Source organism: Furipterus horrens, unplaced genomic scaffold (assembly GCF_987537825.1).
Source record: "Furipterus horrens unplaced genomic scaffold, mFurHor1.1.pri manual_scaffold_5, whole genome shotgun sequence".
NCBI classification, from domain to species: domain Eukaryota; kingdom Metazoa; phylum Chordata; class Mammalia; order Chiroptera; family Furipteridae; genus Furipterus; species Furipterus horrens.
In genome coordinates, this window is record NW_028327175.1 from 16130853 (window position 1) to 16147793 (window position 16941).

Sequence of the window (16941 nt, forward strand, 5' to 3'; positions counted from 1 at the left end):
TCTATTGTCCATTGTATGTTTTGTACCTTTTTCAAACTAAAAGAAAGAATTGACATTTTTATCAAATGATTTTCTTCACTTCATGTATTATCAAGTTTTATTTGAGATTGCCCATTTTCTTTATGTCATGGATTTAAAGGTATGTATTCATTAAATTTCACTTGAGATGTTATAGTTGGTATTTATAGGCATTTTTACTTTTATAATTTTGGGTTTCACTTGTATGATAAATACTGCTTCACAAAATCAACAAAATAATTTTCTATTTGCTATTATCAGAAAGAGTTTACATATAATGACAGTAATTTCTTCTGTCTAGTGCTGTACAACAAGTCACCCCAGGTTGAAATGACTTAGAACAACAAGTTTTTACTATTCATTATAATGTTGTGAGTTGTCAGTTTAAATAGGTTTTCTATTAGTCTTGTTTAAGCATTCATATTACTATTGTCACATGATGACTTCACTGAGTATTTAAAGTGAATTATGAATAATGAGTAGGTGTTCAAGAAAGAAATAATGGACTTAATATTAGTCCCTTTTGTTTCTTTTTAAATATTAGTCTTTTTAAATCATTCTATCATTAGTTTACTTGTTTTCAACTTCTGAATTCTTTATGTAAGAGAACTTATTAGAATACAAAACTATAACCACTGCTGAATGCTAGTTATAACTATCTACATACACCCATAAACAAGTCAATATACAGGTACATTTTTTCCAGCTGTCAAGTGGAACCTGCCTATTAAAATTGTATCTATATCAAATATAAAGTGCAATGTCAATGACCTCCAAACGATTTCTTTTTTAATTTTAGAAGACACATACAGTAAATAATCTTGCTTGTTTTGACTAATTTTATCTGTGATTTTCTTACCTGTGATATTTATCTTGTGCTTTTAATATGATCAATGCTTAGAGGGGTGGTCAACACTTATAGCCTTTTATTAAAACACATAATAATTCAATTCATTTTCATCTTTTGCAAAATATGACACTGGGTTATAAATAGATAAGCATGGTTTTGCATTGTGAAACAAGGTACTTAAGGTAATAAATATATCTACTAAAATTGTTGGATACATAATCAATATAAATACATCAAGCATATTTCTGAATAGCAATTAAACAATTTAATATAAAAATTTAAAATACCATAGCATCAAAAAGATAAAATAAGAAAAGCACATGTAAAAAATGACTTCCAATATATCTACAATAAAAAGTGCAAAATATTATTATAAAAATATTTAGAAGTCCTAAAATGTTAACTATGTACTATATTTATAAATCCTTATATCAAAATATCAATTTTCCTCACATTAATATTTGTGGTCACTAAAATCCCAATTTAAGATAATCTAAGATTTATTTTAAATTTGGTAGTGAGATGATTCTAAAATTAGTTTGAAATGCAAATGATCTAAAATAGTCAACATATTCTTGAAGCATAAAAAATTAGAGTGTGTACATTTGAGATTTTAAAAATTACTAAAAATGCTACAGCTGTTAGCACTATATGGTATTGGCATAAGGATTGACACATATAGTTAGCACTAAAATATATTTATTTATCTGGTCACTTGATATATATCAAAAGTCAAACAGGAAAATGGTTTTGAAGCAAAAATTTATTTTTAAAATGCTGAATAAATAATTTGATCTCGATGATGACAAACAATAACACTTGACACTTATCTTAGACACTTAAATAATATTAACACAAGTTAGCTCACAGGTATAGAGTGGAAAATAATCTAGAGTCTCTGAAAGAAAACGTAGAAGGATACCCACATGATCTTGCAAAAGGTGAAGATCAAAACACTAAAGAACTAATTATAGCAGAGAAAATTACAAATTGGCTGATATAATAGTTAAGATTTCTCTTCATCATAAGACCTCAAGAAGATATTAAAAACACAAATAGTAAAAGAGAATATATAAATACTCATGTTCAGAACATATAAAAAACTTCTACAAATTAATAAGAAAAAATTAAAATAATGGCAGAAATTATTTTAAAAGAATTTTAAGATAAAGGATATTTAAATGACTAATATGTATGACAAAAGTAGTCAACATCACTACTCATCAGGAAAATGCAAACTAAAAAAAAGGAACATTGTTACACAGTCACTAGAAGAGCTACAATAGACTAAATTTGGAAATACAGTGTTTGAACTGTGGGAAGCAACCTAAATCTCATACATTGTTGGTAGGGGTGCAGATTATAAAACCACTTTGGGGTAACTGGCCATTTCAATTAGTTCCACTCTTAATTTTACACACAAGGGGAGTGAATCCACACAAAAACAAGAACTTCTATAACAGGTTTTCCATAATAGTCAGAAAATTGGAAAAAAATCATATGGTTAACAAATAGAGAATGAATAAATGGTGTTAAATATTACATGGAATGCTACAGAGTAGTACAAAAAAAAAATACAGTTCTAATATAACCAATGTACATAATAGATGAAATCAGCTCAAGACAAAAATAGTAAATACTGACTGAATAATTCCATTTATGGGAAGTTCTAGGTTAGTCAAAGTTAACTTACGAGAGAATTCACAATAGTAGTTAACTCTGAGGTTAGTTCATGCTGAGAAGGGGGCAAGAAAGTACCTTTCTGGGTGTCAAGTTTTCTGTATCTTGTTCTGGGTGGTAATGGCACGGGGGAACGCACATGTAAACATCACCATGCTATACTTGTAGATTTAGTTCATTTAGTAAACTTTATTAAATGTATTTCTACCCTTGATTTAAAAAATGGAACTAAATGCAATCATAAAAAAAATGTATCTCAGGAAACTGCTTGTAATCAACAAATTTTTTTTTCATAAGAAATGCATTATTCAAAAAGAGAAAATACTTCACCTTCTCCATTATCAGAAAAATAAATTCTTATCCTTGCCCCTAATCATTAGACATAAAAGAAATGCTTCATTCAGCCTGTTAGTAATATGTTTGAAGATGATATTGTACAATAGAAATGATATCATGTATGTAGTTTCCTAAAGAATGTTGTAATATAAATGCTGGCAGAAATATAGACTTAAAGGTCAATCAAAAGCATATTTCCACAAAGGTATTTGAACATTAGAGAGTAGCCAGATAATTTAGAACTTTGTGTTATGCAATTTCAAAATTATGTTCAAAGAAAAAATTAAGTTAAAGCAAGTCAGGACATAGCCTGCAGTTTCACACATTTTTGTTTCATGTTTTGAGAGTATCAGTCATTAATAGAGTCTCCTCAAAAGCTTTAGTCCATGTGGGAATTTTTTGGTAAAAGAGGATTATAATTACAAACAAACAAGCAAACTTTGATATGGAATTTATAACAACACATGGTGGGCATGGTTGAAAATGTGTCTTCTAATTCATCATTAGAGATGCATTGGCTAATACTACCTCACTAATTGCTCTGTATTTCTACACGGTTGTAGGTTTTATCAAAGATGCTCCTCCCAGTAATGAAAAACTGCCTGAGTACTATTGGTACTTATTCTATTCTTTTAGACATGTATTATTTTTTAAATTTAATTTGTTTATAACTTACCAGTCTCAAAGAAACACAAAGGATAGTTACACTTATTAACTTTTTAAAAATGAAGACTGAGACTCAAAGAAGTCAAAAGCCATTTTCAAGATTACACAGTTAATAGGATGTAGAAGTAAGACTTGAAGTGATTTAAGTTATGTCTCCGGAAGCTGAATTTTATGGGAATAAGAAAATATTATTGTTATTTTTCTCCAAAAATATTGTGAAATTTAAATGCTGTTGTATATATCAATTTTCCAACATCAAACTGTGAATCAGCTCTCATCCTGCTGAGAAAAAAAACCAAAAGATGTTGTAAATTTAAGCCAGTGTTTTAATATTCATTAAAGACATAAGTGACATTTTAAATGTAGCAGCAGAAGACAGACACCTTTACTGTGAAGGATCTTACATATTGTCTCAACCTTCATTACTCAAGACACAAGTATATAAATCATAGAGTTTGTAAATGAAACTTAACAATCCACAGTCTATTTTGAGCATTTGACTTAACCAAATTGGATGTTATCCTGAGACACAGAGAGTTTACTATCTTGTACACCCACTAATGTAAAAACATAGTCTAATGATGATGAATATGAAATGTGAAAAGGAGGAACACAGTGATATTTTTAATAAAGTAATTGAGATGTTAAAACATTAAATTTAAAGTATTGCAGGTTTTGTTTTACTGCTCCATAAGAACAAAATTTTGTGATGCACCTAAGTATCAACTTTAACAAAATTTTCGATAGCCAAATTTAAAAAATTCTAGTGATAAAAATCCAAGAATAACTGTAATCACAATAATATTAACATTATGCCAACATCAAATAAAACACAGGGTGTCATAAAAATATATTCTCAATTTTAATGATTATAAAGTCTATTTATTAGCATACAGTTCCCTTTCAGTGTCCACAATAAACTACATAAATGTACTTTTTTATATTTAGGGCCCATTTTCAAACTGATGACCATTCTGGTCTACACATCGCTGGCAATACGAAGGAATGGTATCACAAACATAAAGAATCATTTCATTAGGTATTTGGGCACATTCTCTTTCAATGGCTACTCATAATTCATCAATGGTTTCAGGTTTTTTAGCGTAAATGTTATCCTTGAGAAACCCCCAAAGGAAAAAGTCTAGTGGTGTGAGGTCTGGTGAATGCACAGGGTAACCTACAGGACCTCCTCGCCCGATCCATCGATTAGGCAGGTTCTCATTGAGATAGGCCCTCACATCACAATGGTGATGCGGAGGTGCTCCGCCTTGTTGGAAATAAAAGTCCTCATCATGAAAATCTTCATGAATACATGGCATGGTTGAGTCCTTTGGTAAATGAAATGAGTGGCACCAGTTTACAGTACCTGCAAGAAAGAATGGGCCAATTAATCCACGCGCGGGTAAGCTGCACCGCCTATCAGTCCTGTCTCTGCACTTTTCCCAAGTTTCCGTACTTCCGGTAGCACTTCTGAATAAACTTTCTTTGTTCAAAACTTAATCTGGTTTCAGCCATTACTTTTCAAAGATTAAATCTAAAACAAACAACAAATTTAACAAGTTACTAGATATTGAGTGTGGATACATTTTTTTGCTACACCCTGTACATTATTCGCATAAATTATGTTGGCTAACCAACACACATCCTGTTCTCCATGTTTATATATTTTATTACCTGATCATAAATTAACCATTTAACATTTACTGCAAAACAATGTAAGATTTTTAAAGAAAAATAGTGTTAGTCTAATGGAAATATAAAGCACTGTATACTATTAGACCTTAGTAATAACACATTTATTAATTTAATTTTATTTTTTTAATTTACAGAATTACAAAAATTAAATTAAGAAATATTTTCCTTAAATTTTGAATTTAATCATAAATATTTAAGCATAAAACAAGTGAATGTAGCTTTGTTATACAGTGTTTGGGCAAAAATAGGTTTATAGTTATAATACAAATAAAAAATAGAATAATTAATAAATAAGAGTACAATAATAAACTCTATGATTTGTGTTAATATAACTGTAAATCTACTCTTGCCCACTCCTGCATATAAATATAACCATTTATAACTTGATTTGCAAGTAAAGAACATCATTATTTAAATTTGTATTATTGTCAGGCTCAATAAGCTTGTGAAAAGAAAAAGAAAACCATGAATAAGTCATATTGTTTTCTTAAGAAAAATTATTTTTAAAAATTATTTTCTCTCACTGGCTGTTGTGACTCAGTGGATTGGGTGCTGGCCTGCAAACCAATGGGTCACTGGTTCGATTCCTAGTCAGGGTACCTGCCTGGGTTCAGGTGCACAAGAGGCAACCACACATTGATTTTTCTCCCCTCTCTTTCTCCTTCCCTTCCCCTTTCTCTATAAATAAATAAATAATTGAATAAATAAATAAATAAAATTAACAAAAATATTTTCTCAGTATAAATTTTGCTTCCAATTGTTTTACATTTATCTTTTATTTTTTGAAGACTATTGAGAGCAAGTCAAATCTTTAAACACTTTACTTCCACAATACATTTATATTTACCTTATCCATTATTCATTAATTTTATGTGATAAGTCAATTAGAGTGACACAGACAGGTACAAATATGTCAATTTACTTGGATGACAGCTTTCATCCCACACAACTGTTTGGAGATTTTTATACCTCAGTTCCGGTTCCATCTCTTTCTCTCTCTCTCTCCCTCTCCCTCTCTCTCTCTCTTTGCCTTTCTCCGAAGAGAATGAGGGAGAGGGGATGGGGAGGGAGAGATCTCCCTCTTTCTCTCTCCTTCTCTTTCAAATAAGCAGCAGACTATTAACCTTCCCTTACAAAATTATAACTAAACACTTATAAACTAACTTTGACGAACAATCTTATTGTATTTTTGTATATGTATTTTTTAAATTTAGTATAACCATCTTATTGGCATGTCTTTATGTTTTATAAGCTTATGATTAACTGTTATGAAACAAAATTTAAAATATAGAAATAATTAAAAGACCTCAAAAAGAGAGGAAAATATAAAAGCTTCCTCTGAAGGAAAATCTTTTGTTGGTAATTGGCTCTTCTTTATAATATTAACTACTTAATCTGCTTAACACTCATTACCCACTGTATTTACTTACCTCTAAAACTATCTCCTGTTTTATCCTGGAAAATTGGAATCTCAGTGAAAGTAGAAATCTTGTTTTACTTTTTAATCATTGTAACTCCAGTATGCAGATAGAACAGTGCCTGACAATGAGTAGGCACTTAGTAAATCATTGACCAGATAATAGCATATGCTTAATAATTATTTGTTGCTTTAAGAAATAAATGAATGGATTTGTTTTTGCTTGTTTGTTTGTTTTTAGTTTCTCTTTCTGACAGTTCATTACCTATGTATGCTATCACTTTCTGAATATTAATTTTGTATCTTGCTACTTTGCTGAATTCATTTAGTAAATTTATTAGTTTTTTGGTGGAGCTTTAGGGATTTTTACGTACAATATCATGTCATCTGTGAATAATGACAAGATAAAAAACTTATTTTACTGCCCGCTTTCCTATTTGGATTCCTTTTATTTCATCTTCCTATCTGATCATTGTGGCTAGGACTTCCAGTGTTATGTTGAATAAGAGTGGTGAAAGTGGACATTCCTGTCTTTTCCTGAACTTAAGGGAAACCCTTTTATTTTTTGCCCATTGAGAATGATGTTGTTTGTAGGTTTTCATATATAGCTTTTATTGTGCTGAGGTATCATCTCTCTATTCCCACTTTGCTGCAAGTTTGCAACTAAAAAAATAAGGTGCCTAGGAATAAACTTCACCAAGGAGGTAAAAGACCTGTACTAGGAAAATTATAAGACATTGAAAAAAGAAATAGAAGAAGACACAGACAAGTGGAATCATATACTGTTCATGGGTGGAAAAATTAACATCGCTAAAATGTCCATAATAACCAAAGCAATCTACAGTTTCAACTAAATTCCTATGAAAATGCCAATGGATTTTTTTCACAGAACTAGAATAAAGATTCCAAAATTTTACATAGAACCAAAATGGATATAAATGAATAAGCAAATTAATATAAAAATTAGAAATGAAATTCTCATTAAAATATAACCTATAGAAACTAAGGAATCACCTTTTGAAAATGGCCTTGACTGACATTGAAAATTTGAGCATTAAAATGATTTTTTAATGTTCTTTTATTATAAATCTTAATTCAGATATTTAAAAAAATAAATCTGTACCATCTTCATATTCTTAAAATTTAATGTTAAAATCTTAAGTTTTTTGCTCTTATTTTAAACTTAATTGATGCTATTGGAATTAACAAATAATATTCATTAAAATAAATATTGTTAATTTACATCTTGTATTATTGCTCATGATTGTAAAAACTATCATGCACATTATTTATATTAAAAAAAGTTTTAGTCTTCTTAGCTAAAGAATAAAAAAGATTGAAAATTCACTAAACTGAGAATTTAAATTCAAGATTAAAATTTTACTTCTGTACTCCAAATACTTTGTGCCCCTCTTAAACTATGTTGAAGTGATTGGACTATATGAACTGTGGATTGGAATACCTTAATTTTTACTATGAAATACCCCAACTTATATAGACATTTGTAACAATAATAAACCAAAAATAGTGCCCTTCCCAAATAAAATAAAAACCAGAAACATATCATAGTTGCTATTCAGGCACATTTTATTTTATCAATATTAAAGTGTAAACAATTTGACATTAATATGCTATATTTATAATGATATATTGTTTGTTTTACGATATTTTTAACATAAATATATGTTATAATTTCTTTAGTCTTAATTATCAATTAGGCATTGAGTTAGCTGATGGAGTAAAATTTCAAGAAACTAAACATGTTAGAAGGAGATAATTATGTTATAGGTGCAAAACTAGTATCTTTAATGCATCATCTTAGGTTTTGACATTTCAATCTGTTACCACAATCTTTTGTTAATTGGATTTATCTCTTTAAATTCAATTTATCTCCACCCAAGAGCTACATTTCTTGTCACATAACATGATTTACCTGGATATTAGAACTGAAGTATGATAATATTTCATCTCCTGCTTAAATATTTGTTACATGATATTAAATTGTCTTTTATTACTTTGGAAAAAAAGCACTATAAATAAATGTTATATTGAGTTGGTATGAAAAAGATACTTAATGAAGTGTCTAATATAATATTTTTCTTTTCCTCTATATTTTAAAAATTTAGTTAACTTCCCCATAAAGTTGTTCAAAAATCATATAGTTCACAGTAGTTATACCAAGTTTTAATTTTTCAAAATACAGAACATTATTTAAGTAACCGCTAGGAAAAATAAAAATAAAAACTATTCAAAGTATTTGTCTCTAAGAAATTAGGCTACATGCAGGGAATGGTGAAGTAAGGGATTATTGCTTTCATTTCAACTTGTCTGCTATGTATTGCAACTGATTTAAAAAAAATCAATTGCATATTTTATTTTGAATAAAAATTATAAAAATAAAAATTCTCCCAAGTGTCCATCAATAGATGAGTAGATAAAACAACTATATGGCATTTATAAACTGAAATTCTACTCAGCTATAAAAGAAAGAAAGAAAATTTTACCCTTTGCAACAGCATGGATGGACCTGGAGAACATTATGCTAAGTGAAATAAGCCAGTCAGAGAAAGACATGTACCATCTGATTTCATTTATATGTGCAACCTAATGAACAAACTGAACTAACAAGCAAAACAGAGACAGACTCATAGATAGAGAGAGAGCAGGATGACAGCTATTGGGGGAGGAAGTTAGGCGGTAAAGGGATTGAGCAAAAAGGAGAAAGAACTCATAGGCATGGACAACAGTGTGGTGACTGCTGGGGAGGAGAGTATAAGGGGACTAATTGGTAATGGAAAAAATACAACAAAGATTAAATTAAAAATAAAAGTTCTCAAATACCAAGGATTCAAAAACATTTTTGAATTCTGTACGATGTTAAAGGAAGTACATTGTGGAAAACATGTACAAAAAAATGAACAGAATCATTTCACATAGCTATAAATGCTAAGAAAGAAGTAAAACACAGCACATACCAGAGAGAGAGAGAAGATCAGGAGTTGCATGGCTGAGAAACGCTTGTTGAACAATTTCTCATTCCCTCTTCCCCTGGTTTTGGAAATCCCAACTCTGCTTTCTACTTCTCTGAGTTGGTCTATATTTGATATTTTATATAGGTAGAATCATGCAGTATTTATTCTTCTGGGACTAGCTTGTTTTACTTACCAAAATATCCTCCAGACGCGTCCATGTTGTCACATATGGCAAGGTTTAATTCTTTATAAAAGCCACATAGTTTCAGTTAATATTTTATTATTATTATTATTATTATTATTATTATTATTATTATTATTATTATTGTATGTGTGCTGTAAACTGACTTTACGTCTTTATTAAGAGAAGTAAGTGGAAGCTTGGACCTGTGAAGTCAACAACAGAGAGAATGTTTGGTGCCATCATACATTGTCATCATCTGTTCTTTAACCCTGGCCTGTGGCTCCTGACCAACCATGACAAAAAAATCTCAGGGCCCAGTTTCAACCCGTCTCTCCTGTGAACTACTTCAAAATTCCTCAGTCTGTAGTGATTATTTATTTCTATTGTTTTCATAGTAAGTACATATGATAACATGTCTTCTTTTTTAATGCATTTATCGGATTTTATTTCATATTATGATCATCTGTTAGCATCCTTTTTCCAAGCCCTGACTTTCTTCCTGCTTGCTGCACATGGACCTAAACTAGGCAAAAGAACAGGGTTCATAGTGGCAGACTGTACTACCTCTGACAGGGCTGGGTGAGAGCTGTAGGTCCCCTCCCTCTCAAATTGCTTACCAGGTACATGCTAAAATTAAAGCAAGAGACGGGAAAAAAGCCCACCACACAATCATATTTTTGTTAGCAAGAAGACACAAAGACATACACAATCTGTTCCTGAAGATTCAGTAGGTTCTTTGCTTTCTATCATTTAACCACCATTATACAACTCATATAGAGTATTATTTCTGGGAAAAAATCATTTTAGGACAAAAGTCACTTAAGTTTCTGGAGAGATTCAGGTGACAAAATCAGTCAAATCAAGTCTAGGTCAATAACATTCCTCAGAGGTGGGTATTGTAGAGGGTCCTGTATATTCAAAGGCAGACAGAGATGCCTGCATAGTATTTCTAAGAGAAAAACATACCTTGAGCATCACTTATTAAAACAAAGAAAATTATTTCTAGTAACTTTTTCTTTGATTAATAAGACTCCAATATTGATTTAGAAAATCTACAGCTTCTAGAATGTAGACACAACATTTAGAGATGTTAAAGTGCTAACTCAGCCTTTTTTGTCCTTATTCAAGAGTAAATTCTGAGTGTACGTATGTTTATATGAGTGTGTCAATGTGGGGAGCAGAGCAAGAGTACCAGAGTAATGCTACCATCAAGCACTTAAACATGCTCATAGTTGAAATGTACAAACCTTCGGTTATCAGATAAATAAGTCCTCAGAATATAATGTACAGCATAATGACTATAGTTAGTGATACTCTATTGTACATTTGAAAGTTACTAATATAATAGATATTTAAGGTTTTCATCCACCAAAAAAGAAATGTGTAACTATGGGAAGTGTTAACTAGACTTACTGTGGTGATTGTTCTACAATATTTACAAATATTGAATCCCTTTGTTCTACACCTGAAACTAATATGAGGTTATATCTCAATTATATCTCAAGAAAAAATAAGTAAAAAAAAAAATCTATTGGAACAGTGCTGTGACAGGACTATTCCACAGAGAGATGTAATGAATGAAGTTTGATGTGAGGGCAAGCCTTGAACATATTAAATGCTCAATAAAAACTTTCCAGATGACAAAAAATTAGAGACTGAATTCTTACCACAGCTAATACAACTTATCTGTTCTGCCTATGCAGAGGACAAGCAAGAATAACAATTATAAAATTAGGTTATTAAATATATAATCATGCAATGACTATATTCGCAGGTGCTAATCCAGATGTAGATTCATTGCTAGAGCAAATGGTTATATTACCTGGTAACTTACAGCCAGTGATAGGTGTGGAAAATTCTCTTTTTATCTATACTTGTTAACAAGGAGTAGTTAGCTTTCAGCAGGCAGGCCCATAAATATATCTGCACTGTTCTAGCATAAGGTTATGTCAGCTGTTAATCTTTCTGTCATAGTCTAATCTGTAAAGACCTGAAATACCTCTCAATTCAAAAAGGATCTCATGAAATATCCTTTCCAAGTTAAAGGCCAAGTCACTATCTCTGGCAACTTCTACTATTAAGGCAGATTATAACATTCTATGGGTCTCTTTAGATTTGGGACACCACATATATCTCATTTGGCTGTGGAAATCTTGTCCATTTACAGAGTACCCTGAAAAAATGCCAGCTTTAAATGGGATGAAGAATAAATCTCTGCAAAATGTCCATCTGCAAAAAAAAGCTACTCTACTACCTGGACCATATGGCCCAAGAGAACCCACTTTGCTTTAAGTGTCAGTGGTAGGGAAGACTGTGGTGTGGAACATTTTGATGGCTGGTATAAATGATTTATAGAACAGAGCTTTGGAATATTGGAGCAAAGCGATAAGAGCTTCCAGATTTACTCTTCCTTTGGAGAACTCACTTGTTTCTGCTGCCATGCCTAGTAGCGATTACGTGCGTTAGCGCGGGGCAACCGATTATGAAACCTGAGATGAGCATCGTGAACTGGGTTTATCTCGAAGAAAGTAATTGCTACTAATAAAGTACATGAATATAAACATTGAAACTTACAAAGATCTGTGCATGATAGAGGTTGAATTATGCAAAGAATACTTTAAATTTATTTGATTAAAATATAATTTGTATTAATAAAATGCATGTGAATAAGTCTTAGGCAACTTACAGAACTTGTCTTGGAATAAAAATGCTTTTGGAGCAAGACAGGCACTTCAAGGAGGGGACGCAAGGATGAAGGGGGTGGGAGCTACTGTAATGTTGACACCCAGCTCAGCTCTGTTTTTTTCCAACAAAGCCTGCTCCCTGATCACCGCCCCCCCAGCACATAGACCTCAGCCACCATATTATTGAGTTTTCAGTTTGTTGGCTTTGATTTGCATTGTTTTAAGTAAATGGACAAATGGAAAATGGCCTGAATTGAAATATTAAACTTACCTTTATCAAAATGGATTTTTATTTGTGCTCTTGTCTCTGGTAAGCCTAGAACTCTAGAACTCAGAGTAAGATGGAATAAGGATAAAAAAATGTAGAAGGGTTACCTACAAGTGAGGTCCTGCTGCCTGCTGTCACCCTCTAGGCAAAATTCCAGAGGCAAAAGCTTGGTGATAAAGGGGATAACAGCTTTCCACTGTCTTCCTCATGTAAGCCTACCAATTAAGGCTAACTCTTTAACTATTTGGTTACATTTTTAATCACTTAAGCTATCAATTAAAGGTAAAACCATTAACTCCTGGGTTCCTTTACCTTTCCCTCTGTTAGTTTTTAATTATCTTATTTCTATAGGATTAGTATTATAAATTAAAACAATGCAAAATGCAAAAGCTACACAATTTTGTAAGAATGGCAAGCTTCTGCCTCAGAACCTGTTCCCTCTAGAACACCCAAAGAATAACACTGCCACCTCCTGCCAGGCCAGCCTGACCCTAGGAAATTTCTTCCCCCATCCAAAATATTGTCCTTTGGGAAACACAGGCAGCCCCAGCACAATCATCCAAGAATCCTTGAAGATGAGACCCCGCGGCCAGTCTCTGCTCTCCTTTTATTTAACTCTTCTGGCCCATAATTCCATGTGCTTCGGAGGTGTTCATCTTCTCAGCCAATCCCATCCTAGACTGTTTACCATTGCCTGGGGCAACCTCCTGCTATGGCTACTCCTTCCCTTCCCCAAGGATATGATTAGATCTCTCTATATCCAGTAGCCCTGGCTGGTTTGGCTCAGTGGATTGAGCATCGGCCTGCGAGCTAAGTGTCGCTGGTTCGATCTTCCAGTCAGGGCACATCAGAGAAGGAAAACTCTGACTCCAAAAACCTCCGCTGCCTTGCGGCATACCTCTTCAGGGGAAAGGCTAAGGGAGTAAACCCCGACAGAAAATCCGGAGCCGGAGTCCCTAAGGCGGTTTGACGTTGTAGTCAACACCGGCAACTCCTGCGGCGCACCTGAAGCCAAGCTGTATTGACTCCGTCTTTCCCTTGGACCCTTCAGCTGCGAAGAGAGGGGGGGTCTGCTGCATGGGCAACAGCAGACCCTCCATATCACCCTGCCCAGGCTCTGTAGCTTCAGCGTCATCGCAAGATGTCGATTCAACACGGGAGGAGACAGATACCGTGTCACTCCCGAGTCGGACTGCACAACCATTCTCGGCGGTGCAGATAGACTCTTAAGAAGCTACGCCATCGTCTCTTGAGACGGACAGCTGCCGACGACGACGATATCCAGAAGCTAAAAGGCTGTAATGGATTTACAGGTGATCAGGCTATGTGGATAAATTGAGGAAGAAAATGATACCAAAGCTGCCATAGTTTAATAATTTGTTACTTTGTTTTTGGTTATGATTTACTTCTCCATGCTGAAATCTTAAGTAATTGTTTACAGTGCTCAATTGAAGTGGTTATTGGTAATTTGAGAATAATGCAAAAGACACTTTTCCACATTAGTGGTAGGATGTCAACAATTGCAAAGAACAAGTCTCAATGTGGGTAATTTAGGATTGATCTGGAAACACAATTTCTCAGCAAGAATAGAACTCTCTTGGAAATTAAAAATACATATTTACAATAATAAAAGCAACAACAGTACTGATGGTTGTGATAATATAAACAAGGATAATGATTCTCATCTTGAGCAGACACTTCATCTTACTCCACATATTGTTGAAGTGGTTTCACTGGATTATCATTTATTATCACTGTAACAAATGAGGTAAGAACTATTGTTCCCTCTGTTCAGTGAGGAATTCGAGTCACCAAAAGACTAAGAAATTTGCCAGAGATCAAACTTCTTATGTGGAAATCGAAGGATGTCCAAGTAGGTAGACACGGCTCATAACCACTACATGGTATACTTTCCATTCACAGAATTGGGGGCGGAGCAAGTTAGCATTGTATTTATATATTATTTGACAAAGTTATTCTAGAACACCAAGTTTCTTTGGATTGTCACTGTCATACTGTATTTGTATTTATTTCTTAACTTTTATTAATATTCTTTTCCATTTTATTCATATGAGACACAATAGTGTCATAAAATAAGTATCACTAGAAATATATTTCTTATGCTGTCAACTCCTTGCAAAGGCACTAATTAAAACCGAACAAGTACTATTTATGCAAACAGATAAGTTTCATTCTCCATAAGACCGGTGATTTAGGCAACACTTTTCATAATAAGTTAAGAAGACGGTAGAAATATCACTTCACCATAAATGAAACAAAAGAATCAATTTGTTACACAGAAAATGGATAATGTGGAAAGAATCAATTTGTTACACAGAAAATGGATAATGTGGAAATTGGATTCTGTGACAACTCATTGAACAAACAATCATGAGCAGCCACAATAAAAAGCAATTTCCTTTATCTCAAATTCTTTAAAGTTAGCCGTTAAAGCTGGATTCTCATATATGCCATTCTATATAGTTTATCTTTCAAGAAGATGATTTTATGTGTCAAATGTCTGTAGCAGGGATAATTCATGAGCTGAGATGTTAGGGGTGGAAAAATCAATGGGACATCACACTGCTGTTCCTGTGCTTCAAACCCGTAATTGCACAATGTTAATTTTTTTCACTTTTTTGTGAGTTCATGTAGCAGCAGGAAAGCATAATATAATAAAGACAGCAGGGAGCTTCTCTCTACAACTAGAATGAATTTACATTGGCCCATTATGTAAGCGATTCTTCACCATTTTTGTATTTGCCTATTTGAAGTAGTAACTGAGTGAATTTTTATGTGCACTTACGAGAATGCTTTCAAAATCTTTATACAATACTACTCACTTTTTGCATTAATATTAAGAGGTTATTAATGTATTTCTTTCAGAAATAACAAATTGATCAAATTTGTTATTTTCCTTATTTATCTTGTATGTGATTTAACCTGTAAAGCTAAGGCTGTTAATAAATTATTTCATTTGAATTAGCCATGATTGTAGATTTAACAGCTGATGTTATTAAATACTTCTTAATAATTAGTAAATCCTCTAAATTTTTCACTGAAAAGACATCAATATTATTTATTAACTGAGGACAAAATTAAATTATAATTTCTAGATTCTGACAGACAGCCTTAACCAAACAGTTCTAGAAACTTGTCAAACAGAAAGTTTCCAGACTGCAGTTTTTGATTTCCATCTCTCTAGTTTTATATAGTGGAATGAATTTTGCTGCAAATATAAAAAATAATTTTGACTCAAGAAGTTAAAGTAAAATTTAAAATGAATGCTTTTCTGTGTATTTCATTTCATGGCCAACTTTGCTTTTGACTCATTGCTTTCCATATATTTTTTATCCCTGAGATTTAATTCACTTTATAGCAGCCTCACAGTCATGCCCCTCAGTCAGTGCAGTTAATAACAGATGGTGGGCAAGGGGTAGAAGTGCGCAAACCATTTATTTTCTTCAGTGCAGAGGGGCACAGGCCTCTCACTAGTAAGCAAGTTGTATTTTGGGGGTTTTGGTTTTGGTTTTTTTTTTTTTTGAGTAGTGGGTCTTTTTAACTTTTTTTTTTTTTTTCTGATAGAACTGCCCAAAGAATAGTCTAAACTCATGAGTCCATTCTTCTCATTGAATGCTTCTCCCAAGTTGCTCATCTACTGTTATGCCTTCATCTATCACCTTTGAGATAACAACCCTCATATTTACACTCAGGGCTCTTTATGCTTCTCTTGTTACATAAATATATATATACACACACACACACACACACACACACACACACACACACACACACACACACACACATATATATATATATATATATATATATATATATATATATATATATATGTATATATTTACACCTGGATTTTCTCCCAACCACCCATGTGTAATCTTCATAAAGAAAAGTTCTCTCTCTATTGTTCTTGAGCCTCTTCTTTTCCTGTATGTTTCTTTGACGTCTGTATGTCTCACTGAGTGTGCCCGTTCCCCAGACTGAAGGCTTCCATGCCTTCTGCAATGCTCACTTACTGCCAGTAGCTTCCCTTGGTTCTACTCTGAGCCCTGTGCTTGCATGAGTTCATTTAACAAAAATACCATGATTTTTCAGTGCCTGGGCCATTGAACTAAATCCCTCAGGCATCTAAGATTTTTCTGTAACTGGAAGA